Consider the following 6,861-nt stretch of genomic DNA (forward strand, 5'->3'; position numbering starts at 1 on the left):
AATGTGTTCCTTAAATCCCCAGAGTGATTTCCACATGGCTTCACTCTATTCAGGCAGCCCCTAAATAGTCCAGTTTTTGCTTGCCCAGCTACCTTGACCACATGGCCAGGCTGTTGGCTACTGCCCATGAGTCCATAAAAACCTAAACACAGGGGCTTTTAACCAATGTTCAATACTTCATCACAGCTAGGCAACAGCACATAGTTCAACCCATTGAGAGACGACCTTCTACCAGTCTTTCCATCTGACAGTCTTAACACAGCAGCTTTTCAAACAGGATACTGGCCATTCATTTTGGAACCACCATCAATTTCCATCCTGACTTTCAATTCCATCAATTACTGCACCTGCATATCTGCCTACTCCAATCTTAGCTCCTGTTAAACTTCACCAACAGGTTGTGAATTCCCAGTGCACTTGGCTCCTGTGTCAAGGACATACCTCCATATGTCAAAGGAAATGTCATATTCAGCAGGTGAACATCCTGGCCATCACAAAGCCAATCCCACATTGCTTGTGTATGAAACATAGCTGCTTCATCTGGGGTGTTCCACTTGGCATTTATAGGGAACTTTGGGTAGTCCATCTTGTCAGGATAAACACGCCTTCCAGTGGTTTCTGTCCAGTCCACCATGCTGGCTGTTGCCTCTTGAATAATCTCTTGTGTATTACTGGATCATGTATCTCCACCTTCTATTTTTCAAGGATGAGCTCTAAGTCCTGTATCAATCCAAACATGCTCTTCCACTCTGCAGCATTCAAAACCAAGGACGCAGCATTCAAAACCAAGGACACAGCCCCCAAATTAATTACTCTCACAATCCATTTCAGTAAAAGTTCTTCAGGGAACCAATGATAGCAATCTACAAAATAAGACAACTCCTTCACACTATGCTTCTGGCTTCAGTAGTGTCTTGATTTTGTCTTCCCCCCATCTTGACAACCTTCGTGGTAAGCAGAGGCCTTAGAGCATAATTTTCCCCCTTGTAGGCTGCTTTGAGGCTAGAAGCTAAAGCTCAGACTTTGGGACTAGTGGCTAAAGCTCGTGATCCACCATCAAGGTCTGACCCACCACTTTCTTTTACTTTCACTTTGGCTCTTACAGATAATAACCAGGGGACTGTACATTTAGCATGCTTCTCATTATTTTGCACTTCTTTACATATCTAATAAGCCAACTCCTTGAGAATCAAATCCAGCACCATTTCTGGATCATAACTGATTCTCAGCACAGCTGTAGTTTCAGACCATGAGGGACTAAGTGGCCGTCCAGGGATCAAAGCTTCCTTATTCCCTGCCTTTTCTTACTTTCTCTTCCCAAACCATAAGTTTCTGTGAACCGTGTCTGTTTTAGCAAATCCCACTTATCTGACACCAGTTAGTAGGATCTGTTTCTACTCACAACACTGGTGAAACGTATGGGTTTTCCACACCAAGAAATTCTCCAATTCTCTGCAGATACTGACTTAATGTCCTACAATTTAACTCAATTTTGACACTAACTACACAGAGCTAGTAGGTTACATACACTTCTGTCCAACTTGTCCACAAATCAGGGGCTCCCAAGACCCCCCCCCCCCCCACCGCTTCAACTACGGTAATTTGCTATAACATCTTAATGGAACTCAAGGAAATACCTTACTAACTAGTAACAGATTTATTACAAAGGATATTATAAAGGATACAAGTGAGCAACCAGATAAAGAGGTACCTAGGGCAAGGTCTGGAAGAGTCCAGACCTTGGGAGCTTGGGGTGCCCATGGATGCATTCACCAACCTGGAAGCTCTCTGAACCCCATAGTTTAGAGATTTTTATGGAGGCTTCATCATGTAAGCAGAATGGGTTATTAACTCTATCTCTACCCTCCCCCACCCCGCCCTAGAGTACGTGTGGGTAAGGCTGAACGTTCCAAGCTTCTAATCGTGGCTTAATCTTTCTAGTAACCAGTTCCTACCCTGAGGCTATGAAGGGACACACCAAGAGTCACGACTTTAACACGAAACATACTTGAGAGGCACCAAGTGCAGGAGGCCGGTAGGTCGGGTGTGCGCACAGGCTAAGGGCGCTGCGACTCCTGCCGGCGGGTCTGCCTCTGGGTGAGTGCGCGCCTGGTGGCGTTTCCTGTTCTCTCCCCCGTGTGGCTGCAACTCGCGCCTCGCCTGACACAGCTGGACCATGACTTCAGCTTTGGAAGAGCTACAGAAAGATCTAGAAGAGGTGAAGGTGCTGCTGGAAAAGGCCACCAGTAAAAGGGTACATGATGCCTTTGTAGCTGAAAAATCCATGCTTGAGGCAGAAATCAAGAATAAGATGCAGCAGAAATCACAGGGAAAAACAGAATTTCTTGACAATGAAAAGCCAGCTGCTGTGGTTCCTCCCATTACAACGGGATATACAATGAAAATCAGTAATTGTAGATGGGATCAGTCAGATGAGTTTGTGAAAATCTTCATTACCTTAACTGGAGTCCAAGTCCCCACTGAGAATGTGCAGGTGCATTTCCCAGAGCGATTATTTGATCTTTTGGTAAGGAATCTAAATGGGAAGAGTTACTCTATGATGGTGAACAATCTCTTGAAATCCATCTCTGCGGAAGGCAGTTCAAAAAAGTCAAGACAGATACAGTTCCTATGTAGAAAGAAAGCAGAAAACACGCGGTGGCACTACCTGATTCAGGTTGAAAAAGAATGAGAAGAGAAAGAAAAGCCCTCCCGGGACGCTGAAACAGATCCTAGCAAGGGATTGATGAATGTTCTAAAGAAAATTTATGAAAATGAAGATAATGATATGAAGCGAACCATTAATGAAGCCCGCGTGGAATCAAGAGAGAAGCAAGCTAAAGGAGACACAGAATTTTGAGATTTTAAAATCATTGGGAAACAGTGATGTGGAAATATTGATGTTTCCAATAAGGAAATGTTGGTGAGCTGAACACATAAATTTAACAAATAATAACTTTCAAAGCCTCCCTTCTAAGAAAAGGTAATGAATTCTCCCATTTCCTACTGGAGGATTTATTTAAAGAAAATAAGTTTATTAAACACTTCCTCCAAAGATGGCTTCCATAGTAATCTGGGCATTTTGATGAGTTTTGTTCAAGAAAGGATAACATTGCATTCATGTATGAAATGTAAAAAAAAAGCAAGTCTTGCTTAATGATAATGCCACCCTGTGTGTATATTTGTTCAGCCAAGGGGTAGAAAACAAAAGTTATTGTTTTCTTATAAGTTCCTGACATCAGCCTCCACCAATGTAAAAATAAGTAAAAATAAAACCTGAATTTTTGCATGAATCTATAAATAGAAATAAAATTTAAAACCTCTCCTATCAGGAAATTACAAGGGTTTTGGGAGCTCTGTGTCAGGAACTAAGGGCAGAAACCGAGCATATATTTCTTATTATGTCACAGGAATGGTGAGAGAGGACATCCTGTCTTGTTTCCAATCTTCACTCAATCTGTCACCATTAGGTTTAGTGTTATCTGTATGTTATTCACAGATATTCTTCATTAGGCTAAGGAATAGCTTATTCTTTGAATCAGCCCCTCTATTCTTTGCTGAAAGCTTTTATCATGAATGAATGTTGAATTTTGTCAAATGCTTTTTCAGCATCTATTGAGGTGGTCATGTGGTTTTTCCTACCTTATCTGTTAATATGATGTGTTTCATTGATTTTTTAACATTTAATCAAACTTGCATTCTTGTAAATTTTATTTGGTCATGCTGTAGTACCTTTTTTATATATTACTGGATTTGATTTGCTGATATTGTTGAGGAATTATACACTTATGTTCATGAGGAATATTGGTATTGGTAGTTTTCTTTTCCCATAACACCTTTGTCTGGTTTGGGTATTATGGCAATGGTAGTTTTATTGGGTAGGAAGTGTTCCCTCTTTTATTTTCTGGAACAGGTTTCTTCCTTAACTGGTATAATTTATCAATGAGTTAATCTCAGCCTGGAGTTCTATTAATTAGAAAGTTTTTAGCTACAAATTCAATTTCTTTTGGGTTATCTATTTTCCCATGAGTGAATTATGGAAGTTTGTGTCTTTCAAGGAATCAGTTCATTTGATCTAAGTTATCAAATTTATGGCAATAAAGCTGTTCCTGAAGCAGCCTGGAGCCTGCTTCAGATTCTGTCTCCCTCTCTCTCTGCCCCTCCCTTGCTCACACTCTGTCTCTGTCTCTCAAAAATAAATACACATTTTAAAAAATAATAAAAAAATAAAATACTACTCTGACTACAGTAGGGAGAATGGATTCAGGAGTACCAAGAGAGGAGTGTGTGGAGAAATCAGGAGGAGCCCACAAGATGATGGTCACCTGGGCAAGCTGGTGGCAGTGGGAATAAAAGATGGATTCTAGAGATATTTGGAAAGTAGAATAATTAGACTTGCTGATTGGATGTGGGAAGTAAGACAGAAAAAAAAAAGAGACAAGGATGACTCCCAGGTTTCAGGCTTTAGCAACTGGGTGGTAATATCATTTATCAAACTAGAAAATTATCAAGGATTAATAAACTTGATTACATGAAAATATAAAAATTCTGTGCACTGAAAGACCATATAAACACAGGACAGACTGGGCGAAGATATGTACAATTCATATAACTAAGAATTACCATACAGAATGTTAAAAAAAAATTAGTAAGAAAAAGACAAATGATCTGACAGAAAAATAGGCAAAGAATATGAACAGGCAACTCATTAATGAAGAAAACCAATGCCAAAAAAATAATTTAAAAAGATACTCAACCACAGACTCTTAACTATAGAGAACAAACTAATAGTTACTGGTGAGGAGGTGGGTGGGGGTTGGGTGAAATAGGTGATGGGGAGTAAGGAGTGCACTTGTCATGATGAGCACCAAGTGTTGTATGGAAGTGTTGAATCACTACATTGTATACCCAAAACTGATATTACACTGTATGTTAACTAAGTGGAATTTAAATTAAAACTTAAAAAAAAAGATGCTCAACCTTACTAGGTCATGAAATACGAACATATAGACTTAGCAACAATTAAGAAATCTGATGAAAGCAAGAATTGGTGACACTTTGGAGCAACCAGCGCTTTCATGCATAACTAATGGCAAAATAAATTTAAATCATTTTGAAGCAAAATTTGGTCATATCTTGCTAAACAGAAGATACATATTCTTACAGATGATGCATATTTCATATCTAGGTAACTAGATATCTAGTCTAGAGAAACTCTTGTTCACATGCACAAGGGAACATAAACAACAAAGTTGACTCGGGTATTGTTTTCTAATAGTTGAAAAAGTGAAAACCACATCCATCAATAGAATGGATATGTACATTGGGGGTTATTTATATAATGTAATATAAATATAATACCATAGTAAAAATAGTAAATTACTCATTTTGATACATATAGCTTTAGTTCTTTCGTTCTTACTATTGTGTATATATATATACACATATACATATATATTGGAAATTTACCCATGTTGATACATGGCACATGATGTGTATGTGTGTGTGTGTGTGTGTGTGTGTAGTGTCAAAATAAAATCAGCTGCTAAAAAGATACATAGAGTTAAATACCATTTACATGAAATTAAGAAACAAGCAAAATACCAAAGAAGATTACGAACATATTTCTAGAAAAATTATTAAAATATGCAAGGAAATGATGAAATCAAATTCAGGTTATTAACTTCTTCTAGGGAAAAGGGGGAAAGGGGTATACAAACGGCCTTAATTTTACATACAATGTTTCCCTTTTTAAGCAGACCCATGGTTACATGTGTGACTATTTATATTATTACCTATACTTTTTTATATGCCAGAAATATTTCATTAAAAATAAACTTTTAGGGGCACTTGGGTGGCTCAGTTGGTTAAGCATCTGACTCTTGATTTGGGCTCAGGTCATGATCTCACGGTTCCTAACAGCACGGAGCCTGCTTGGGATTCTTTCTCTCCCTTTCTCTCTGCCCCTCCCTCCCTCTGTCTCTAAAAAATAAATATACATTTTAAAAAATAATAATTTTTGGAGCCCACATCGGGCTCTGTGCCAACAGCTCAGAGCCTGGAACCTACTTCAGATTCTGTGTCTCCCTCTCTATCTGTCCCTTCCCTGCTCATGCTCTGTCTCTCTCTCTCAAAAATAAATAAACATTAATTTTTTTTAAATAATAATAATAATTTTTTAAAGGAAACCAATAGAAAACTTCCAGTTTCCAGTAATAACGGACTAGCTCTTTCAGTCTAAATCTCTGGCTGAAAGCAACTAAAAATAATGGATACTTTTCATAAATCATGGAAAAAACACCAGGGAGATGGCAATCATAATGAATTACCAGAAGAGACAGTAAGAATCCAGACATAGAGATGGCAAAAGCTTAAACCCTCACTTCACCAAAAAGGAAATCCAAATGGTTAATAAACCCATAAAAAGATGCTCAGCTTCATTAGACATCAGAGAAGTACAAATAAAACCACACCCTCCAGATTGGCAAAAATTCAGAACTCTGAAAGTACATAGTGTTAAATATTGATAAGTGTGTGGAGCAACCAGAACTCCCATATGATGCCCAAGAAGTGGAAATTGGTTCAATCATTTTGGAAGTGAGTTTGGCATGGCCCAGCAAGTCCACTCTTAGGTATATACAAAGAGAGATGTATGCATATTATTTCAAGGATTCCTGCATGATAAGATCAACAGAATCAGTGCTTATAATTCCAGTTCCAAAAACTGGAAATAAACCCAATGTTAATCGTCATAAATAATGGTTTAATCACACAGTGCAATGTTATACTGAAAATGGATGCACTTTGTGAAACATGACAATAAATATGAATGTCATAAATATTTTATTGAGAGTAAGAAGG

General features: G+C 38.3%; 1 pseudogene; it reads left to right on the forward strand.

Moving 5' to 3' along the window:
• Positions 1-1,993: 1,993 nt before the first annotated feature.
• LOC106965485 (calcyclin-binding protein-like) lies at positions 1,994-3,181 on the forward strand (annotated as a pseudogene).
• The last annotated feature ends 3,680 nt before the right edge of the window (positions 3,182-6,861 follow it).

This window comes from Acinonyx jubatus, chromosome B4 (assembly GCF_027475565.1).
Source record: "Acinonyx jubatus isolate Ajub_Pintada_27869175 chromosome B4, VMU_Ajub_asm_v1.0, whole genome shotgun sequence".
Lineage (NCBI taxonomy): Eukaryota > Metazoa > Chordata > Mammalia > Carnivora > Felidae > Acinonyx > Acinonyx jubatus.